Here is a 26,081-nt window from a genome sequence, read left to right on the forward strand (position 1 = left end):
ACAGAAAAATTAAATTATAAATGATATTTCATGTCAGCACAAAAAGGACGTCATCACACTTCTTATTCGCCGATCTTTTTGAGGGGGGTAATTTTCTGTAATCATATTTCCGTTCAACAAATGTTGAAATAATCGGATCGGAACATTAATGGTATTCTACCCACAGTTGGTATCTATAATGTATTTCTACTTAAAAAGAGACGCGAAAGATACATTGAAACATTCATTTTCAACAGAATATTACAATAATGTTACGGTGGGAAGTAATCAAGCCAATAAGAAAAAGCCAGAGGCGAATGTATCTTATCAGTAGAATTCAGCACGATAAGAGTGAAAATCAAAATTATTGGCATGATGATGACGTGTATATACTAGTAGTTTTTAAATGAAACTTGAAATGTAAATCTTCATATTATATATAATAACAAATTAGTGTTTTCGTTTCTAGCCTTTTTCTGTAGCTGGTGTATATTAAATGTTTCTTGGTTTCCAAAATGGTATATAACCTCAATTCGAATCATCATGCCATAATTACTCAAATATTGGTTATTGAATGAAAAAACATTATCAGGTTATATCTCAAAATGAAATAAAATAACTTGGCAATAGGTTTTGTTTTTAAATATTGTTGAAAAAGTTCTGCTTCGTATGAGTACAAAAAAAAAGTCTGCAAGTAGAGTTATACATTGAATACCCATATAAACCGACAGTTTGTTGAAAAATAATACACCACATTCAACAAAGTCCCGCATTTTGATGATACAATCTTCGGTGTATTGTTGGAATCAATCTGGTTCTTCACATAATAAGATTTTTCATGACATAGACAAGTTATTTGTACAAAATTACTTTTTAATTGATTAGAAAATGTAGTCGATCTTTCAATTGTGCATGGGGAATAGTATTTTCGATCGTAGGAAAATCAAAAGTTTTAATGTTATTGCATAATTGTAAGGATTATTGATTATGATTTTGTGAAGCATCAAACACACCTAATTGTTGAAAATACCTCATAAAAATATTTGATATATTGAATACCATCTTTCACTGTAGAAATCTGATTAACATTTGCAATGACTCGGCTATATATCAGGATTTTTTTTGTGAAATTAAGGTATCCATTATAATGACTTAAAATTGTCAACGTCGTTTCTTTATGTTATTACCAAAAGGAGAGAAGGAAGGGTTTGTGATTTATTCAAATCTCCTCTTTCGTGAATGATAACAGTGTATGGAAGATTCCCAGATTTGCTGTAAATTCCAAGTCTTTAGCTAGACATTCCGAATAATGATTTCTGCCTATTTATCAACTTTTTCTGATCGAACAACATCATAATTATCAATAGAGGATTAAACATTCTAAACCTCGGTTTCTCGAATAGTTTGGAAGCCAGTGTGTTCATGGTTCATAGTAATTTTTAATACCGTTCTGAAAATATGATCGAGCGGCCATGTCCACTCAGATAAAGTGTTTACTTTAGATTCATCTAGCTCGCACTTAACCCATTTTCGGACGTATTTCTCAACAGCATCAATCATTTACCTTAAATTCTTCTTTCATCTGATGTGCTGGGAAGTTCGATATTCTGTTTTTTTTTCTAACAACTATATTTTGTTTATTGTTTGCGATGCCAAGGTCACGATAATCACATGACCAGCAGAACGGGAACGATGAACACGAAATTGGATTTTGTAACCTTCAGGGTAAACGTCTTTATTGTCATTTTGTGGGTAAGGGCATTAAACGCAATGGGTTTGTGGAAGGTATAATGATTGACAGGTGCAGTTTATCTTTAAAGTAATTTGTTATTGTTTCCCATTTTGTTGAAAAATATTATTACATTAATAACATCCAAACCCTTATTAGCAAATTCTACGTTTTTCAACATTCGTGGAGGTTATCGTCACAAGGTTTAATGTGATTATCAATAAGAAGTTTTTGCAACCAGTCTGTATTTGGCAGAATTTGTATCATTATGGATGCATTTTTAACCATATTTAATGTTATGAATGTGGTGAATTCCCAAAGATTTTAAAACTGAGGATAACAGACCATCCATCGACACGGTATACACCACTGATGCTGTATATTATCGTGACTTCTATTGTGTTGAATAGAAGTGTTAGATAGTAATAATTTGTTAATATGTCATCAATTTTGTCGTCACATTTGTATGGAATAGATGTTCCAAATTCCCGAATCTTGAAATTTTCTCATCGTATGAGATATGGTGTAATCAATATGGGGTCATTTATTTTATGAAACCTGCTTTTCATAGAAAAAATGGAATTGGCAGGATGGTTAATTACCGTTAGACTTGTTGTCATTCATTCTTTCGTTTAGTCTTTGTCATGTTTTACCGACATAGATCAGTACCTATAGAGTATACTAAATAGCAACACAATATAATAGGTAGTACAATTAAAATCCTCATGACTACGTATTTTGATTTTTTTAAAATACTAAGGATTTTCTACCCCCGGAATAGATTATTTTAGCTGTATTTGTCAAACCCTTTCTGAATTTTGGGTCCTGAATGATTTTGAACATGTTTAACATTTTTTACGTTTACACTTAGAAATAAATCAATGTTGCAAGTTGTCATTAAAATCTATCATATAATAAGTTGTTGAGTCTGGGGCCGAATTCGAACAAACGGCCGTACATAAATAAAAATGTGATTTTTCTTTGTACACAAAAGACTGGAAGATGCTACATATTCTTTCGTTATGTTATTTAAGGAATAACAGTACTGTAGTTGAAGAGTTGCAGCCGTCAAATCCAAATTGACGGAGTCAACCCTTGAACTACAGTACTGTTATTCCTATTCTAATGCGTCAGAAAAAGAAATAGTCAACCCTTGAACTACAGTACTGTTATTCCTATTCTAATGCGTCAGAAAAAGAAATAGTACAATAGAGCCTGTACAAATATATAAATTTAAGAAAAATATCATTAATGATTTTTGGCGCATTAGCGTCATGGCAAAACATGACGTCATACAAGTGAAAACACTCAAGCAGAGGATTATTTTGTTACTTGTACGATTCAGATTTTAATACAACATCATTAAAACGTCGTTTTTGAGGTAGTTTATGTTTAATTTTTAATTATATTGTATCAAACGAATAATTTTTGATTCAAGTTATTCAAAATGGTGGTCCAAGACATGTCAATTGTGAATTTGACGGTGAGTTTTAGCAAATGAAAGAAGTTGTTACAAAAAGAAATAATAGAAATAAACATTTATGCAAAAAAATTGACTACTAAAGATGGCATTGCTCGAAAATTCATTACTCACGATTTACTGATGTTGTTTACAACTTTATACAGAAGCTGTTTAACCTTCTAGAACTATCTTAATTGCATTATATGTAACTCTCAAGACTTATACCAAAACAGAACTTTCTAGAATGTTCTTTTAAATAGTATCCGGTATCTATATATATATTTAGAGAATACGGTTAATTCCATTTTAATATATTCTATTGAGTGCTCGTGCTAATTTTATTGTGGAATATATATTATCACCTGTGGATTATATCATTAGAATAGCAAAGTGCTCTTGACCAATGAAATTGGAGGATTTGATGTTTCTTAATTGTGAAGAATGAATGTAAAACATGTTCTTAGTAAGGAATTATATTATTATTTATTTCCAGATGAAAAGAAAGAATTTCTATAAATTCATTACAACTACTCTGAAGCACATTTATCAGCTTAGCAGAATGTTATATGATTTACTCTGATTACGAATTGAATTTTAAAAAAACCAAAATAAGTTGAATGTTAATGATTGAGTAAAATTGGTACTGTTAATGTTATTATGTGAATATCAATAACTTCAAAACGACTAATTAGATGTTATATTATCAAACAATACAATGAAGAAATATCTCATCAATTTAAAATAGTTTCCTAAATCTTTAGCAAATACACTTACCAAAACTCAGATTACTGTGTCCGTGGTTGGTAAAAATAGCCATTTTAAATATTCCGATACAATTAAAACATTCGGTTTTATATCAATGAAATTATTTCTTTTTATTTTATGTGAACATTCAAATGTTAGTTAAATTACTTCACATCATGAAGACATATTTGATGTAAAGAGGGATTTGGCTGTGCTACTGTATAGAAACAAATATCACTGTAACTTAAATTTTGATTCTAAGTGTAAATAAACAAAAAGATATTTCCTCATGAAACGAGTTCATGATTTACATTCATAATCACTATCAGGAACTTCCACAATTCCCACTCTTTAAACTTACTGTTGTGTCATCTAATGTCTGAAACACAATTTATTAAAATTGCCCAAATTTAAGTAATTCTTTACATCACTTACACTAATTTTTGAATGAAATGCCTTGCAAGGAAATCATGTTTAATTCATAACATTGAACTGAACATGATACCGATTCATAATTAAAACAAACCCAGAGGACATTTGGACCTTGAGGACTTTACACTATTCTAAGTGTGTAAGATAATGATAATAAGTTTTTCATGAGAGGTACTCGCTTACGCTGGTACTAAATCATGAAGATCATACTATGCAATTTGTGCAATATGAAATATTCACTTGAGTATAATTGGTCTATTGATATTTTATGTTTGCTTACGACTTGTTTCACAGGTGTTTGTAAAATGGAGTTTGATGTTGTGTAGATTTGCTTACTAATACCATACATGTCATATTTGTTCATTTTGTGACAAATGCAGCAAACACGAATTGGGAAGTAGCGGTTTATTATTTTTAATCAAAAATAAAGAATGTTAATTTTAAATGACCAATGACTCCTGAATGAAAAAGATAAAAGCTGCTTGTGTAGGTATATGAATTGAGACCAATAGATGTCTACTTCTTTACAAGAGAGACAAAAGATACCTAAAGAATATTCATACTCATAATTCGAAAACGATCTTACAACGCCATGGTAAAAACGAAAAACGAAATAAAAACAAAACAAAACAAAACAAAACAAAACAAAACAAACAGCAGTCTACCAAACACAACATAGAAAACTTAAAACTGAGCAACATGAACCCCACCAAAACTCGGAGTGATCTCTTGTGCTACGGTTGGGTTAGACGATCCTGCTCCACATGAGACATTTATCATGGTACTCTTATAAATTACGTTGAAAAGTTACATCAAGTGATAATATACATTTATTTCCCGTGCCTGAGGGAGATATGAATGTTTTATTTCACTGTCTTTACTTTTTGTACTACCTGAATATAAGATATTAATTTACATATTTTTTTATCATTTTCCTACGTTGAAAACCCTATTTTTTTCAGGTAAATTGGATATTTCCCGCATATTTTGAATACACATTCCTCACTTAGTATGCCTATCTTCATTGATATGGAAAAAAGATATAAAAAAGCTGTTGACTATTTGTTGGATAAACACAAGTCTGGAATTATTCTTTATAAATAGTGCCGAAGTCTACAATATCTCTTCATAAATGGAAAATCATATCATAATCATTACTTCAGCTACTTAAAAAAATATGCAGTGAATTAGTGAAATTAGTCGCATCATTGTTCTTACTTTGCTACTACTAGAGATTTAAACCGGCTTGTCAGCGGGGAGAAAATTTCCAGGCTATGGAAAAGGTAGGCCGGAGCAGACGTCCCGCTAACCAAGGAGAGAAAAAGTAAAAAACAATTTTCGTACACTGTAATTTAGACAAAGTTTGGGTGTGATAATGAAAAAAAAATTAAACATTTGTGTAATCATTGAACAGCAAAGAAAACGAAATTCCAGAGCAGATAAAGAAAAACGCTGGGATTGAACATCTTCTCCATATTTTTTTTTTAACTTTCTCCTAATTTGGACGAAAGCAATAACATTTAAGTTCTCTAATCAGTCCATTGAAACACTGGTGTAATTTTGGGTCCCTTTATAGCTTGCTGTTCGGTGTGAACCATGGCTCTGTGTTGATGACCGTACTTTGACCTATAATGGTTTACTTTTATAAATTTTTACTTGGATGGAGAGTTATCTCATTTGCACTCATACCACATCTTCTTATATCTATATAGCATTAGTTTCACTTTGAAATCAATAAACTGTTTTTCAGACATGAAATCATGTAACTAATTTATTGATAATTGACTGTTAATTCCTATCCGCTTAACTACCGATTGGCCACATAAATGTGTACATTGTATATTTTGATAAATTATCATAAATTTAGTTTTACTGTGAACTTTTTAAAAAATGTCTTTAAAATATGTAGAACACCCAATGCCACTCAATTATCTACAGGAAAATAAGAAGAAGTGGTATGATTGCCGATGCCTGTTTTTTTTGGTCAGTTCATTTTGTCGTTTAATCATCCCTAGTTTTGAATAATAGGGGTCGTGTTGCTGTTGCTATAATGATAGTTGTCGCTCTTTGTTTTTGTTTTTTTTTTAAATTGGTCAATGTTTGTTTTGTATAAAACGGTCACAGTCTTGGCTGTCCTTTGTCATGAAAAACGCGTTTCAATTATAGTACCGCAGAAACAGGCATAATCATGAAAACTTGACCAGGATCATTGACCCATGAGATAAATTGAGATTCAGGTAAACCATGTCTGACCACCAAGTAGACATTGCAAGGGTCCAATATATTAAATATTATTATTCTTTTACTCAAAATAAGTGAAAATGCACTTAACAAAAAGAATATACAGTTTTAAGCAGTTACTGAACCATGAAAATGAGGCCAAGGCCATGGACATATAAAATCCTAAAGAAATAATGTATCGTTTGGTTCGAGGATACAAAACAATATTAGATATATTAGAGTACATACCATAAAAGTCCATCTTGGACTTGATAGAGGTGTTTTCAAGAACACTGGTGGGTTACGGCTTGCTAATTAACTAATTAATGACTTGCAAACACTGCAACCCTTTAAAAAATTATACAAATATACAAGAACCACACGATGTTGAATGGTCTAACAATGCAGTTAACAAGGCTCTAGGTAGCAATGAACGAGGAAAAAATAACGAAAGTCAAGGTTAATAAAATAATATAGCACCTTATTATCTATCTAAAAAAATATCTGCAAGTACTGATCTTTACAATTATTTGCTAAGGTTGACAACAGCAGGACTTCCTCAGGAACCAAAGACCTAATTCTGAATTTTTAAAAGGATATTCAAATATTATTGTCTTCTTACCGGTAGTAATGCGCCAAATAATATTACGGAAACAAATAATGAGGATACATTTAAGATCAAATGTTCAAACTATTTCTGAACTTTACAGAATGAAGATACCTAAATCAAATGAATTTTTTCTTCTATTGAATACAAAGTTGCTAAATAAATGTTTAAGCTACTCTATATCTATAGTATTGTTTTAGGAATTTTGTTAGTTTGTATTTCATGTTTTGTATTAATGGTTTTTGAATGCCACGGGGAAGATTGAAGAGTTACTTTCGTTTAACAATGAATTCCATTTATTATTTATCATCTATAAATGGAAATCCTGGTGTTTTTAAAAAATAATCGACCATATAGTGTTGTTAAAACCTTTCCAATATTGATGAAACCAAAGCTAGGATTTTTATATAATCTTTACTGAAGCAGAAGAGACATTGTAAGATAATATTTAGAGTACTGATTTAAACAATTTAAATTGTCGATTTGTATCAACCACATAGATAATTTTCAATGCTAAAATAACACAAGGTATACGACAATGATGAATAATGTTATATGATGATGCGTGTCATGTAACAACAATTATCCTGATTATCTAAATATGTATAATAAAGAAATAAAGGCAACAGTAGTATACCGGTGTTCGAAATTCATAAATCGATTGAGAAAAAACAAATCCGGGTTACAAACTAAAACTGAGGGAAACACATCAAATATAAGAGGAGAACAAAGACACAACAGAAACACTAAAATGCAACACACACAGAAACAAACTATAAGATAACAATAGCCATTTTCCTGACTTGGAACAGAACATTAGAAGTTTGTTTTAGCTCATTTGATTTTTTCCCTGGACAGGTGGTATAAATAAGAAGTTGTGGTATGAGTGCCAATGAGACAACTCTCCATCCAAGTCACAATGTATAAAATGTTAAAAATTATAGGTCAAAGTACGGCCTTCAACACGGAGCCTTGACTCACACCGAACAGCAAGCTATAAAGGGCCCCAAAAAAGACTAGTGTAAAACAATTCAAACAGGAAAACCAACGGTCTAATCTATATAAAAAACGAAAACGAGAAACACTTATGAACCACACCGACAAACGACAACCACTGAACAACAAGCTCCTGACTTAGGACAGACGCATAAACATGCATCGGGTTTAAACGTTTTAACAGGCGCCAACCTTCACCCTAACCTGAGACAGTAGTGTAACATTACAACATAAAAAGATACACTATAGAATATCAATTGAAATGGCTTAACTCGATCAAAAAGACATTTAAACAAAAACAAATAAACATAAACTGAACGAATAAGTTTGATCTATGACACAATATAAATACAATATTAAAACGTAGGTGCCTTTATAACATAGACGTTACAGGTAGTAATAAAAGATGTTGTAAGAGTGTCAATAAGACAACTCTTACCTGGGACAAAATGGCATTAAATTAAACAACGTACACAGATAAATTTAAATATAATAATTTTGTTGTTAGGAGTACGGAAGTAAACATTCTTTACAAAACTAATACATTTGTTGTTCAGAGTACGATTACGGTAGTAGCAACTTTATCGTCATACTAAATACTAACACTCAAAGGTGGTACAAAAAATAGTGAGACGAGATATAACACAAAATAAGTAAACATTGAATTACAGAAATGCATTACAAATTTTGTCAACAGGTCAAATTAACACGAAAGTACGATTTGAGAGTAATCGCAGTTACTGAAAGCTAGTTAAAAGCCTCCCAAAAAAAGGCTGTTAAAAGTAATGGGGTCCCTAAGTAAGCAAAGTTGGGCTCTTAGGTATTTATATATTAGGAATTGCTTGAATGAACATATTTGTTTTCGTTAAAAAATGTCCATATGCGATATGCCAGATAGTAAGTCACTATTATTGGTGATTATCAAGAGCGATCATATTAACTTGAAAGCAAAAATGACAGCCACTGAATTACAGGTTCCTAACTTTTAGCATGCATGTATAGAATGTGGCGGAATTCGCGAGTGCTTAACCCTCCCCTAACCTGGGACAGTAATGTAACAGCACAACATAACAACAAACTAAAAAAGTAATCGATAATGACTTGTCTCATTACTCTGATCAAAGCACAAACACATTTAACATAGAGACAGAAAGCTAGTTCAAAGCAGATTACAATTTATAAATAAATTTTGCTACCCAATCGAACATAGCATTTATTTAACATCTAATATATATGTCATAAAGAGTCTGAGAAAAACTAAACATTTTTCAATGCCAAAATATAAATGTCGACAGGATGTTAGACCGTAACTGTTCATAACTGAGTAGAGATACATATTAAGTTATATGTTAATTTACCAATGACAAATCGAATAATCCCGAAAAAAAGAACGTGACACAACACATCACAGACACAACTAAAGAATGAATAACACGATTCCTGCTAAAAAAATAGGGTATGAAATTGTAAAAAAAATATTCAAAAAGCCTCATTACATCTCAACTTAGCATAAACACGTTAACAAACAAAATGACAAAAGGTCATGATCTTGTTGAATGGTTTGAAATATACCGGCAACTTGTCTTTTTTAAAATTATTTATCAAGACAATTTGCATCAGATGCTTTCTACACATATATTTTAAAGATGAAAATCGTTTTTGCATATTGATAAAAAAAAAACATACACAATCTAAAGCTTTTTCTCTACGCTAATGTTCATCATAGTTCTAGACATGAAACAGCGTTTCGAAATCCATTTTCAACATCTACTTTTTTTTTTATCAAATTGTCTACTTATTATCATGGAAGCACTCAATATAATAGTGCTGTCATTATTTGAATATAACGATATAAAACATATGTCTGTTTATGTAAACAAAATAAAAGGAAAGCATTATTACAAAAATGATTATCTGTTAGTTAAAGTGTGTTATTTTTTTAACAATCATTAGAATAGGTCGTTTAGTGTATCTATGATGAGTTTATTTATTGCATATACATCTCTAAAATGTTTATAGAATAGAGAATGGAAACGAAGGCTGGATAAGGCCAATTTAATTTTACTTAGTGAATACATACTCAAAAAAAAATTATCTTTGGAGGATATGATTGATTTTGTAAATATGGTTTGTTGAACTTCTTTGGTCTAGCTTTTTGACATATTTGATATATTGACACTTCAACAATGATATCACGAGCTCAGTAGTCATTGCTTCGGTACTGACATGATATTTTTGATATATTGACACTTCAATAATGGTATCACGAGCTTAGTAGTCATTGCTTCGGTACTGACATGATTTATTACAAATTTTTCTTAAATTCTCCCTTTATAGATATAGAAATTATCAAGAAACGTAGGTTCAAACTCCATGAAGCAAAGTTGACCTTAAATCTTTTTTTTTTTGTAGGCCGCTTTTAATAATAATAATAAAAAAAGCCAAAGAGGATGTTAAATTTGATGTATGCCTTTTTGTGCTTCTTTGTTACATTTGTTTGTTTTTAAAGTGATTAAGATGATAACACAATCATGACTGCTGCACCCCTATTTTTGACAATTTTACCTATTGTGTCTGTTTGTTTTGTTCGCGCATCGTTGTCAATATCATGGAATTAGATGCGACTGTCATACAGGTGAGAGGTTTCTCTAGCTATAAAACAAAGTTCAATCCATCATTTTCTACATAAGAAAATGCCTGTACCAAGTCAGTTCAGTATTTTTGTGATTTTACTTTTTTTTGGATATATACCTCTACACGTATTTAAGTACTTAAACATCCTTAGCTATTTCATTTTTGGGTTTGACATTATCATTAGCTCTAAAACTAGTGCTTTGATATGAGATGATTGATAACATACATTTCTAAAATGTTCAGTTGAGCAATTAAAAAAATATAAAACTCTAAGGTTCTATCTTTTTAAATAAAAAGTGACCATACATGGATTTAGCTACTAGTATTCTTATTAGGCCCCTTTTACCCATTTGTCTTTAATCATTCAAGAACTTATACATAATTAGCTTTCTGGCTTATGGTCAGAGCGTTCCAGGTATAGGTTAACACAGAAAAGCATTTAGGAAGCAGCAAAATTTAAAAGTGTTTAAAAATCTACCAGAAAATATACTGAAGATGATATTATCAAAATGCTGGACTTTTTGATCGAAAATATATTTGTTGAGTTTGGAGGATTTATATTTCAACAGACAGTCGGTATTCCAATGGGAACTAATTGTGCACCCCTACTGGTTGATTTGTTTTTGTACTCGTATGAAGCAGAATTCATTCAGAACCTTCTAAAAGACAAAAAGTGAAAGCACCTTGCGAAGTTCTTTAATTTTACTTTCCGATATATTGATGATGTTCTATCATTGAATAACCCATATTTCAGCCAATACTTACATCTCATATATCCCAGTGAACTTGAAATTAAGGATACTACTGATACTAGAAGGACTGCTTCATACCTTGATCTTTTCCTCAATATTGACACAGATGGACGACTTCACACGAAAATCTATGATAAACGGGACGATTTCAACTTCCCAATTATCAATTTCCCATTTCTCAGCAATAACATACCCTCTGCCCCTTCGTATGGTGTTTACATATCTCAATTGATACGTTATTCACGTGCTTGTTCACACTATACGGACTTCATATACAGGAGTGTGCTCCTTACGCAGAAACTGCTCCAATAAAGTTATGAGGAGGACAGATTAAAAATGACACTCCGTAAATTTTACGGACGCCATCACCAATTGGTTGATCCATACGATGTGTCTTTGTCCAAACTAACTAAGGACATTTTTACCACGTGTTAGATTATGGTTTGTCATTACGTCGTCTGATCTTTTAATTACCGAACGTGACTTATTCCCGATTGTGACTGTTTTGCTGAGTGTGAAACCGCATTGCTATAAGACGTGTCACGGTACCTTTCTATCCCAAATTCATGTATTTAATTTTGATGTTATATTTGTTGTTCTCGTCGGATTTTGTCAAATGTCTTAACGTCTTTTCTGTTATATTCGTGTGTTATGGTAAAGATAATTAATCACCCCCTTCATTTATAAGATTTTAGTTTGATTCAACGAAATTTATACGATATATTTGGTTTACAGTTTGATTCAGAAGAAACACCGACATAGCTAGATAATACAATTATTTATCTAATTACTACCATTTGATATTAATAAGTATTGTAATTTTCATTGTTATTAATAAATGTAACGTCAGTATTACAAATCTAATCTTTAATCAATCCTAATCCTATCTTATTTTTGGGAAATATTTTTACACAAATTCAAATGTGACGTCACTTTGTGCGTTGAGGCTTTGGCTAACTCGGCTGTGTATTTTTTTATGTGTTGGATTAAGTTGTTTTATGTAATGTATCCGTTTTTATTCTGTAGTTAGTCCACACTTTGGTATTATCATGTATATCTATTATCTAGTCATTTTATAAAATTTACTGTTTGCAAAATTATAAATTATTCTAAATAATAAAGATGTTCTTGTCCCAGGCAGAAAACCCTGGCCGTGTTAGGCGCAACTTTTTGGAAGTTTTGGTCCTCGGTGCTCTTCAGCTTTCTACTTGTTTTGGCTTTCAAACTTTTTTCATCTGAGCGTCACTGGTTGGTCTTACGTGGACGAGACGCACGTCTGGCGTATTGAATTTTAAGCCTAATACCTTTTGTTAGCTATTATTCGTGTGTTTCTTTGTCCTATATGTTCTCCCATTTATTTGTATTGTGGTCCTGTCATGTGATGTTGTCGTTTTGGTGTTGTGTTTGACGTTGCCATAAAAGCGGGAGGTTTGGCATGCCGCAAAATCAGGTTCAACCCACCATTTTTTCTTAAAATGTCCTGTACCAAGTCAGGACAATGGCCATTGTTATATTATAGTTCGTTTCTGTGTGTGTTACATTTTAATGTTGTGTTTTTGTTGTGTCGTTGTTCTCCACTTATATTTGATGCGTTTCCCTCAGTTTTAGTTTGTAACTCGGATTTGTTTTTATCTCTATCGATTTATGAGTTTTCGAAAAGCGGTATACTACTGTTGCCTTTATTTATTTTCACTTAAAGTAAGTACAAAAATAATTTGAAGTTAGGTCTTTGGGAATTTGTCCACAAAGCAAGAATTCAAACAAATCTTAAAAAATATCATATAGCCTACTGCTATGTTTGTTATGTTTATTCAAATTGTGTTAATGATCACATGTCATTTTGTTTAAAAATAAATTTATATTATAAAAAGTAAAATAACAAAAATACCGAACGCCAAGGAAAATTCAAAACTAAAAGTCCCTTATCAAATGGCAAAATCAAAAGCTCAAATCCATCAAACGAATGGAAAGCAACTGTCATATTCCTGACTTGGTACAGGCATTTCCTACTGTAGAACCTCTCACATGTATGACAGTCATATGGAATTCCATTATATTGACAACAATGTGTGCGCAAAACAAACAGACATTATAGGTAAAAATGTCAAAAATTGGGGTACAATTTCTTAAAATGATGATGCAGGCTTTTGGGTTAGGACACTTGCATTGACCTCAAGAAATGCATTTCGCATCAAAAATGTTATCATCATTAATAAATGAAAACATCACTTTATAACGTTCATGCGTCCGAAACGTTTTCCTGGATTTATCTCATTCGGAACGCTCAAACCCTATTATATGAAAGCCAAGGATATTTAAGAACCGAAACAGTTGAAGAGCTACATGACCAAAAAGGATCTAAAATAATAACCAAATCCATCTAAGGTCAACTTTGGCTGAGGGAGTTGAAGCCTTAGTATCGTAAAGATTTATAAATCTTTAAACGGACAATCTAATATTAGACTAACTTCCTCAGCCACAGTTATCGTTATACGATTTTTTTTTCTTCAGTTAAGGCCGGCGCCATACATGGATACTTGGTTTATTTTACATTGTAACAATTTATTAAAACCAGACTTTATAAAACTGCTGCAGGTTGCATCAGATTTCCATAATAGATCCTTATGAAATTAAAAGAATATGATAAGTTAAAGAAATAAAAAATGATGTGATAGAAATCTATATAAATGATAAGTCGTTTGATGATATCGTAACAATACCATGTACATTAGGAACTTTAGGTTATGTGCAATGTATAAAAGAACATATTGAAAATGTCTTTATAGGATCGCGCATTTCAAAAGACCACACTCTAATTAAAATAAATCGACCATAAATTGTCGTGTTAACTTTTTCAATATCTATATATATTGAAAACTGCACTTTTAAAACTATTGAGACGGAAGTATGAAAAAACGTTATAAAAGATGTTACATTATAAGAACGTCCGATATCGATTGACATGCCCTCGGCACACGTTTCTAGAATAACCTACAATTAATCCTGCGTGATTTTAAAATAACATAATGCTTGAACTGGAAATTGTATAGGCAATATTAGTAATTTAAATTGTACCAGTATCAAACCACTGACCGGATGGTGGCTACTTATAGTATACTAGCAACGGTACCGACCCAGTGGTAGTTGCAGAATGGCCAGTTCAGTAAAACCTTTCTTTACTTTAGTTCGGCGGTAATGGCATGATTTTGATAATACCTTTTGTTTGATTATTTGCAAGCTCATGAACGTATCTAAATAAACTATAACTAAGGTAGCAAGTCCCTAAAGCTAAGTTGTTCTTAAACGGTTGTCCATATTCTACATACTTTCGGTCACGAGCGTACGTATTGCCGGTTATTCCAGAACAAACGTGTTTGCTCAAGGAAATCAAATCATATATATTAACATTAACTTTGGTTCGATCCAATGAAATGGTTCATTCACAGTCATATCCATATTCATATCATAACTTATGCCCGTGTATACTGCAGTAAATTCTATTAAAATTTATTCAAATATCATTTATTGACTAAGAAAACAAACAAAGGTAACAAACATAAACTGAGAGCATCACATGAACTCCCGAAGGGATCATGACAGGATACATCAACATTATTTGAATCTACTTTTATGCTGAGTGTTTAACATATTCAAAATTTAGCTAGGATAAATTGGCTAAAAATTAGAGAAAGAGAGTATAATACTGCTGAGAAATGGGACATTGACGATTAGAAAGTTGATTTCATCACGTTTGTTATAGATTCTACGTTGAAGTCGAAAATCTGTGTCAATATCGAGAATACGATCAAAATACGAAGCAGAAATTCTTATTTCTGTAGTACCCTTAATCTCAAGTTCACTGGGGAAATATGAGATGGAAGCACTAACTGAAATGTGGGTTATAGAGTGTCAGGACATCATGAATTTATCTGAGAGTGAAATTAAAGAATTGTGAGGCTAGTAGGTGTGCACAATTATTACCAATTGGAATACAGACTGTCAGCTGAAACATCAATCCACCAAACTCAACAAATATATTGTTGATCAAAAATCTAACAATTTCATCCTTAGAGTATTTGTTAATGGAATCAGTGCGGTTTTGGACAAAGTAAGATTTTTCTTGACCCGAAATAAGAAATTTGATCTACGAACCACATTTTGAATGTGCTGTTAATTTAAAACAGCATTTTCGTAGATTCAGTATGCTATATTGGTTTCACCATTTTTAGTACAATATTTTACTAGTCTTTCATTATTATTTATTATTTATATGATAATTTAGAACTGGGACAATGCGAATCTAGATACATTAGTTTTGCTCCTTGAAAGAAAACAAATGCTTAACAGTTTTAATTAACAAGAACAGCAATGAGAAATATAAACACAATCAAAAAGAAAATTAAAGACAACTTTTAAATAAAACAAACCAAGACATGTTTTCAAACAGTATGCTTATATCATATTTTGTTTTGTAACACCCGGTATGTTTCCAATTTTAAAAGTCGAAATAGTCTACACGAGGTGTTACTATAAATATAATATACGCTCATTCATTTTCGACAGGTATCAATTTATAAAAATGAATATGAATTAAATTACATATTTCATTTTGCTCACATATTGTAGTTTGAACACATACATTTCTCAGTAAACTGTGAATAGATGGCAGTAATATGTCAGTTTGCCTTTACATTTATAATTAAACTGGTCACATAAGAATTTTTATTGAGTTCTGAGGACAGTGCAAAGGTCTTCCCAAAACATCTTCACATATTCGAAGGATTTGAGTAAAATTGTGTTATACCTGTGGAAAATCTTTTTTAGGGAATTTTGTCGAGAAATTTCTAAATGTATTATTCAATAAATTAACGTATTTATCAGGATTGACTTGTACAAAATATGCCATTGTTGTAAGATATATATGCAGTAATATAATTTCATATTTTTTTATAATATTGTTGGCTCATCAGTCTTGTCCACTTATGTATATCTTAGTATTGAAAAATATCATATCTTCACCAGTCTAACTCTGATGTTGAATTTGATATAAACAATTTGAGTAGTGTAAAATCGGTACGTCTTGTTTGATTATTTCCTTGGATATTTACGGTTGTGAGTTGTTTATCTTCTGTTTGTTTTTTTATTGAGTCGTTGTCCAAGGCTGGATGCAGATATGAATATATGATGATATTTGAATTATTGGTGTTTTGGTGATATACAGAATATTATAAATATAAACGTTCAAAGACAAAGTTATTAAATAAAACATAATCCCAAATATAACGGCAATATCCATAATAAAACAAAAACGTAAAATCTTCCTCATAAAAAGTCTCTAAATTTTTAAACACACAGTCAATAAATCCAGTAAAACAGTAACATTTCCAAAATCAGTTTGATACAAGCTGTCTTCAGCCATATATACTCGTATATGAACATTAATCAGAGAACTACTTGTAGATTCAGGTACTATAAAGCGTTTGTGACACTGAACAAACCAAACCAGATTTTATGACATTGTTTGTACCGGTGCTCCTTTTTTTATACCAGTAGATAGAACGATAATGAAGTCCAGTTTCCAGCAAGTACTTTCCATTCAGATTTCAGTTGGTCAGAAAATTGTACCATAATTAAACTTTCCGTAAATAAGTATACTGCAAATTAGCTTTACCATTATTGTCTGGATCTCTTATGATGCCACGAAAACGACGGCGAAAAGACGATTTATGTATTTCCCTTGCTGAACCAAAATATAATTTGATTCGACAGGTTTTAAACTGTTACTACTTTTATGACTTTAATGCAGAATTTCCTTGATAATTTATAAGATGTAACAACATGTGCTGCGTCATGACACTTTAAAGCAACTAAATGTATATTGAATTGACACGTAATGGTAACCTATTTTCCTTAAGGAGGTGAAAACTCCTGATATTATGTACATGAAATGTATACTGTTAGCAAACGTCGTCAGGTAAACAGGTTGTGTGTCAAATGGTCAAAACTGCATACAACCACAGGGAGATATCAGGTACAAGTGAAAATATGTATTTTGCTAAAAAAGAATTATTTAGGGAAGCATCTTACTGAGCCATAGATTACAAATCATTATATGTATGTGGTATAGAACAATATCCTTAAAAATGAAAAACAATTATCTTGGAATTTATACTTAATCATGGGCATGAGGGAACCTATCAAGTGTCAGGATTTAAAAAGTGATGAGAAAGTATTACAGAAATATAGATTCCACCACTGCATCAAGTGTGTTACGATATTTCTCCACTCGAGACAGTTGTATTTTGATATTCAAAGCGCAAGGCTTGCCGAGCGTTTTAAATAATTCCAATTAAACTGTTGAGACTGGAGAAATATCATAATACACGAGTTATAGTGGTGGAATCTGTTTCTCTAATGATTCTTGGACGATATCGAAACAAAGTTTATCCTTCCTTTTCAAAGATTTACAGAAAGTTGTGTTCTTTATATGTGACGCATCAGGCATGGTCGCCTTTTTTCGTGTCGTTACAATAGGAATTCAGAAGAAACCAAGAAAATTTGACGTCATAATTTAATTTCGACCAATTATTTGCCCAGAACAAATTTTTCTCTAGAAAAGAGAAATATTTTTCTCACACCGATCGAGAAATGTGAAAAAAGCATGAAATTAGAGAAATTATGTTTATGGAATTCTGTTCTATTTCTTGTTTGTTAGATAACTTTTTCATTGAATTATTACAATTTTTTCTTAGAATCATCCAGAAATTAAAGGAATAATGAGGGAACTTGCATTTATTACATTTGAATGATTTTTTTCAGTTTATAAAACAAAAATTTACATCCTTTTTTGAATTATAATACTACAAATAAGTAGCTTTCAAAACGAAATAACAAGGAAGATGTGACAGAACAAATGTTTATAAAGTGAGGGATTTGGGCCAGTATATTATTTGAACAAAATACTGAGCTTTGATAAAAAATGTCCAGCAATAAAAAGGAAATTATTTTCTGCATTTTCCCTAATTGGATGTATACCTCTTTTTTGTCATACGTTAATAAAAGAAAAATAGTTTCAAAGCAAACAGTTCCTTAGAAGAATCAAGTATTATCCTTGAATACACTTAATTAATAAATATTTAATCATAGCATTCATAAACAGATATTTCCTTTGTAGATCTACATGAAAAAATAATTTATACAGATGATGGGTATTAGATATACATGCTTTATAATAAAATTGTAAGAGAACTTTTGTTATGGTATTGAGCCATTTGTCTGGTCTTTTAGCTCATCTGATCACTTTATGTCCGTCGTTCGTCGTCGTCGTCCATCTTCAAAAAAATATTCTCCTCTGAATCTACTGGCCAATTGGAAAGAAACGAACGAGGCCACAATCATCATAAGGGTATCTAGTTCTAAAAATATGTTCACTGATCCCACTTCAAACCAACATGGCTAAAAATAGAACATGAGGTAAAATACAAGTTTTGTCTATTATCTTGAAAAACGATATAGATAGAATCTGACAGAACCGAAGTGTTTAGAAAGTTGAGATCTACCAACTTTCAAATTTAATCAAAAGTGTCAAAAGACTAATTATAGGAGTCATTGTCCTTAAATGACCATTTTTAGCATTTATTAATTTTAACCCAAAATTTTGAAAAATAGAGTGAATTACATTTTTATCTATGATGTTGGAGAGTGGCCATTGTTGAAGATGCACATATACCTAGGCGAGTGACAAAGGCTCTTTAAAACCTCAAGCTTTGTCTCATATAAGCTCTCATTGTTATGTGAATGAAAACAAGCTAAACAATCAATTGAGTAGGATAAACAAAAATAGCATGTAATCAGAGGTTGTCTTATTTATAAGTAAGCTCATCATAATCAAAATTAATTAAAATGTTGTACGCCAGTCGCTCGTTTCTTCTACATAAGACCCATCAGTGACTCTCGAATAAAAATAGTTAAAACCACCATATAAAGTAAGAAATAGAAGAACATTGTAGACTCAAAATTCCAAAACTTTTACAGCTAAGGTATACTATTCCTGGAGTAGAAAACCCTTAGCGCGTTTTGCTTACAGTTGATTTATAATTATGACCATATCAATGATAATTCATGTCAATACAGAAGTGCTGACTACAGGGCTAGTGATACTATCGGGGAGGAAATCTCCACCAGCAATGGCATCGACCCAATAGTTGTAAATAAACTCATCATATATACCAGGATTAAAGTTATTGTACGCTAGACGCGCGTTTCGTCTACATTTATATTATATTTAATTTTCAATTTTGAAATTGATTTAAAGTTGAATTGTTCATAAACATGCATGTAACTTTTTTCATCAGTGATGTAATACGATCAATCAGCTATTTAAGGCGATCTATCATTTGCATTAAATAAAATTTAGACAATGTAAAATAGGAAGGATTTCAGTTCACATTCATAGCCATAGCTGAGTAATGATTTAAATCCTTGACTGTACACAAACATATAAGTTGTTCCCCTATCGTATCATAGTCTGATGATTGAACAGCATATTGATTGCATTGTGATAAGTTGTAAAAGACAATCATTCTGCAGAGCATTCAATGGATTGAGCGAAGCAAATTTTTAGATAGAATTATTAACACAGAAAGTTGACATGTAAATCTTTTTTAAGCGCTTTATCTTTTTTTCCGAAACATGTAAAACTGATCTACAACAGAAATGATCTTACAGCAAGTATTGATTTTTTAAAACACGAATAAAGAAATTATGTAAGGGCTTGTTCTCTGAAAAAAACGGAAATGTAAAAAGGATTCCTAATGGCTTGATACATTACTTTGTAATAATTCGTCTTTCTTAGCATTACAATCTGCTCTAAGAATGTACAATCTTTGTTGTTCTACTAAAAAGGGTTGGTTAAGTGCTGAAAAAACTTTAACCTCATCACATGGTCATATGCCTGTTCCTAGTAATAAACCTCATTAGTGATTGTTATTAGTTACAAAATTATTATCTGAAGATCTTTCATGTATGTAATTGCGCGTTTACGGCAGACTTTTTATAGTCTCTGCAGCAAATTGCGACTGTCATACCAGTGAGAGGTTTAGCTAGCTATAAAACCAGGTTTAATCCACCGTTTTCTACATAAGGAAATGCCTATACCAAGTCAGGAATATGACAGTTGTTTTCCATTCGTTTGTTGTGTTTGAGCTTTTGATTTTGCAATTTGATAAAGGATTTTCCGTTTTGAATTTCCCTTAGAGTTCGGTATTTTTGTTATTCAACTTTTTAATCATATAGCGCTTTAACTGTCTGGGATCTTATGCATTATGGCCTATCAAACATTCGGCTTGAGCGTTCCTGATGAAAGTAAATCCCAAAAAGCGGTTTCGACGTATGAAATTTAAAAAAATTTAATTTTCATCATAATGTAAAGACACAGTCATGTCTATTGGGACGACAGTGTTTTGAATAAGATATTTTTTGAAAAGTTGTCTCATTTACGTATACCAAAGATCTTCTTATGAGTAAATTATAATAAAAGTCTGCGAGTTGTAGGATCAGTGGGAAACAACATTTCAATACCATAAAGCCAAAATCAATAATGGTTTTGAAAATTTCTACATGAAATGTTACAAAAACATTCTTCAAAAACGATATCAAGACAATATAAATATTCACCGAAAACGTTTTGTGTTTTAACATCTAACAAAGCAATATACAATGTTACTGTTACTTTACATATGTGTTGTATCGAGATGTTGAAAATTTAAATTTCAAATTTTAGTGCTTACATTTCAACTATTTCTACAAAATATGAGATCGTAGATACACACGTCCCAACAACGACATACCCAATATATTTTAATGCCAATCACAATGTTCAAATCATCCAACGACTTTTTAAAGCTCACACAAACTGTACAAGTTTGTTTAATATCTGCATTTAGTAAATGTTCAATTCCAAATCTGTTCCGCTAAAATTTTCTATAGCAACCATTATAAAATCAATTATATGTATATCATTTTACAAATTTGCAGTGTTTCTAACGAATCCAGGTTTAAGATTTAACAAATACAGATTATTTTTTTGTTTGGTTGAATTTTCTTCTACTTTGTCAAAAGCGGGGATATTACTCAGATAATCTAATACTGTAAATTCAGAAATTATTGCGATGTTTTTATTATTGCGAAAAATGCGACCGGGTAATAATCGCAATAATTTAAACTCGCATTTTTTTAATTTTTTGTATGAATTCCACAGGATTTTTCTCAATATCGCAAAAATTTAAATCGCATTTTAGTCTAAAATGACAAAATCGCAATAATAAATGCACGCAATAATTTCTGAATTTACAGTAATCATAAAATTTACTTCTTTTGTTTTGTAGCAGAAAAACGATCTGCTTACATATCTGGGGCATATGAGATTACCCTTGGTTTTGGTGGGGTTTGTGTTGCTTAGTCTTTAGTTTCTGTGTAGTGGACTTGTTTGTTGTTCAGTCATTTTCTTTGTTTGCCATTCTCAGTTTTACTTCGACATTGCATGTCCACTAGTTATCTTCCTCCTCTTTTTTACTATCATCATTCGCAGTTTATGACTGAGACATTACTTATAAAATATTACCAACAATATCTCTATAAAGAATCGCGGTTTTTTCAATCAATACTATATGAAAATCAGGGGGTGTGGTATGATAGCCATTGAGACAACTATCCACCAAAGTTCAAATGAAGTGGATGTAAGCAATCATAGGCAACCGTACGGCCTTCAACAATGAGAATATCCATACCACATAGTTGGCTATAAAAAGCCCCGATATGCAAAATATGAAACAATATAATTGAGAAAGCTAACGACCTAATTTATAACAAAACAATTTACGAAAAACAAATATGACAGACAAGAATCAACGACAACCACTGAACTCAGGCTCCTGCCTTGGGAGAACCACATAAAGAATGTGGCGTGGTAAAACATGTTTTAAAGCGCCAACTCTCCCCTAACGTGGAACAGTGGTGTAACAGTACAACATAAGAACAAACTATAAAAATCAGTTGAACGTTTAACTCATCAGATCGATATACAGCAGAAAAAAAACATCTAACAAAAACACAGACCAGACGTCATGATGACATCCATCATAACACAAAAGATACATAGGACAGATCTGAGAGAACTCGCAGTTACTGACAGTTGGTTCAAAGCCAATAACAAATGATAAAAAATTATGTATCAAAGACTTGGGAAAGTTTAACTTGAAAAGTGGCTTTTAAAGACATCGGTTTTAAAAATTTTCACAATAATCTTCAAATGGATGACAAGGATTAGAACGATTTTTGTTTCTATTTTTAATTTTCTTTCTTCGATTTGGATGTTTATTTGACTAAGTTTGTTTGAAATGCACGTTTTTTGCATTGACTTGGCAGATATCAATGAACATTATATTGTTATACATACTCTTATCACAATTCTTATGTATTGTAAAGTCTCACAGAGAAATGTTTTAAAAAGACATTTCACATCAGGATGTTTGTAAAAATATTATATAAAAATTATCTTTCGTATTTTTCTTGATGGCTTCAGAATAAACAAAGCAGAGAATTCAAAAGCATTCAAGGACTCCCATGGCTTACACGTAGTGATATGTGCCTTACCATGATGGGTTGGTTCTGTATTAAAAGTCATGAGGATGAGAAAAAAAAAACGTTTATTCTAAGGACGGATTTGTAATCTTCCGAGTGACTCTATATCCTTCCGTATATTGGTTTGTAGAGTTTACGACTTAAAATACAATGACGGAAGCTATCCAAATTTTGGAAACACCGAGGACAATATTAACATTTTATAGAAATATAACTCCAACTAACTTTCAGTGTCTTCCTTGCAAACTTGTCAAATAAAGAACTTTGCTATTATTAGCTTTCCTGCAACTCGGGCGATTTTGTACTCGAAACCAACCAAAGGAATTTGTCTTTAGTGCCGTGTGGAGACAGTAGAGTGACTCCCCGTGCTTCAGGTTGATGCTCTTATAATATACAAGATAATGAAGTGTGTGTCTGAGCGAGAACTTCTCTATGTTGATTACTTTAGGAATATTTATCTAAAACTCATATTTCACTATACATCCCCAATCTACTATTTAGTCAGACATCAGGCGCTACCTTGATATACCCTGTCTGTTGTTTTTGTACTCTGGTTTTGTAGTTAACGTATTTTGTCGGGTACTTGATGACGGATAGCGTTTGACGTCTTTAGCTGAACAGTTGTATCATTTTCACTTTATTCAATTCCTGTGTGCTGGTTCATATTCTGGACGCCAGTCTTTGCTCCTTTCAATTGGAAATACGGATAATCAAAAACAAAAATGAAGCTGAGAAATGGAAAAATACTAAATACTAAACTCGTTTAAAGGGTATCTTTACGTCTCAATCTTCAAAATCGCTTATCTAAAAATACTACAATCGCTAACATTTTTAACAATAAAAATCATGGTTACCCTCTATCGATAAGTGTATTGCCAAAAAATGACTTACATGTCCCCGTCTTTCCACCAACAATACGGTAAGGTCCACGTTTAATGGTCGCACATTTTCCTTAAATTTTGAAATTGATATCAATTGAAAAACTAACAGTATTATCTATTTACTCACATGAAACAAACGGGATGCGGTATTCAGTACGTAAGTGAAACTGGACGCTATTTATCTAAACGCATACAAGAAAACCTTTATCGTTTTGAAAGACCCCTTAAATTCAAAAGTATCATTTATCAACACCTTAAGAAGCACAATCATCCTATTAAATATTTAACAGTTCCACCTTTAGAAGTAGTAAATAAACAGCCTGGGGAATCTCATTCAAAGTTTGTGAGATCACGGAAAATAATTGAATGAAATTGGATTAAAAAAATACAGACAGTCTATCCTCTCGGTCTTAATGGTAATATCATGGGAATCGGTAATATATCAAGAACCGATTCTGTTAACATTTTGGATATAGTTTCGAAAACTGTTCGTAAAAACCGTTCTCATGGGCGTAGAATAAATTGCAATCAAAGAAAATGTCGTACCAACAATACAAATATTTCGGACCTAATTTCTATTTAAAAAAACAACGGCAGACATTATCTGTAAACCAAGCTCTGTTTTTCACCTGTTAATAAATTACATACAATTTTAGAGGATTGCAACACAATTCCATATTGCAGTCTAAGTATGAAATCGTTCAAATTATAATTGCATATTGTTATTCTAAACTGTTTCCCTAAATTGATCGCCCTAAAGATCATAAAAAACATTATATTCAAATCAAATATGCCAATAAAGGTTTTGATTTTGTAAATATTGCCGGTATTTTTAATGATCATTATGTTAAAGAACAAATTCCTGGCTATTTTGATAATACTGAACTCCCTCTTATTTGTTTTGTTTACAAAAAATCTACCCGGAAAATATGTGTTTAATTATAGCCAAGTGTGTTAAGATGTAAATATCAGTGACAATACACCTACGTCAGAAAATTGCAGTAATTCCGAATACATTTATGGTCCCAGTTCCCATGTTATAACAGGAGACCTTAACATCATTCGTGACCGAGAGTTGAAATCATTCCTCAGTAAAGAACCTTAATATCGTCCCCCACAACTCACCTCGTACTTACTGCTTGATATTGATAAAACGAGAAAAAGCTGACAAGAAATCCTTAGATTATTTTTTTAATTCAGTAATGAACATAGTTGATATACGTATACACCATTTTAAAGAACATTTTACTCATAAAAACAACCATAATAACCCTATTTTCCGTATCAAACATAAGCTAAAAGAACTCGCCAAGGAATTTGTTTTTGTTCCCGCTGATAAGGCTGCTAATAATATCATTATTGTTTGACGTAAATTTTACATTGAGGTTCTACATAAGGAAATCACGAATTCACCAACATTCCAACTGACTCCATTTTCGGAAAATTACATCTGTAACAAACATAAACTTTTAGCTACTTCTTTACAAGCAGAACCAAATACAATGAAAGTTCCAACCATGTACTGGCTTCCGAAGCTGCACAAAACACCTTACAAATATAGATTTCGTCTTCAAGCCATTGTTCCACTACTAAACTGTCTATTCTACTTACTAGTACACTTGGTACAATCAAAAACCTGATAATAAATTGTTTAAATAAGGCCTTTGAAAATAGTGGAAATAATTACTTTTGGAGTGTCAGAAATTCGTTGGAAGTACTTGATAAATTGCATGCTTATATTGGTGATTTTGAATCTGTTCAAAGTTTTGATTTTCAACCCTATATACCACTTTGCGTCATAATCTTATTTAGAAAAATTCATACACCTAATTAAATGGGCATTTAAAAAGTCAGAATGCGAATATATATTTTCAAACTCTTTAAGGTCATTTTTTAGTAACAAAAAGCAAAAGAACTATTTCAATTGGACCTGCTCTGATAATATAACTGCCCTTGAATTTTTACTAGACAACATTTTTGTCTGCTTTGGAGATTCCGTATAACG

Source organism: Mytilus californianus, unplaced genomic scaffold, assembly GCF_021869535.1.
Source record: "Mytilus californianus isolate M0D057914Y unplaced genomic scaffold, xbMytCali1.0.p SCAF_5, whole genome shotgun sequence".
Taxonomy (NCBI): domain Eukaryota; kingdom Metazoa; phylum Mollusca; class Bivalvia; order Mytilida; family Mytilidae; genus Mytilus; species Mytilus californianus.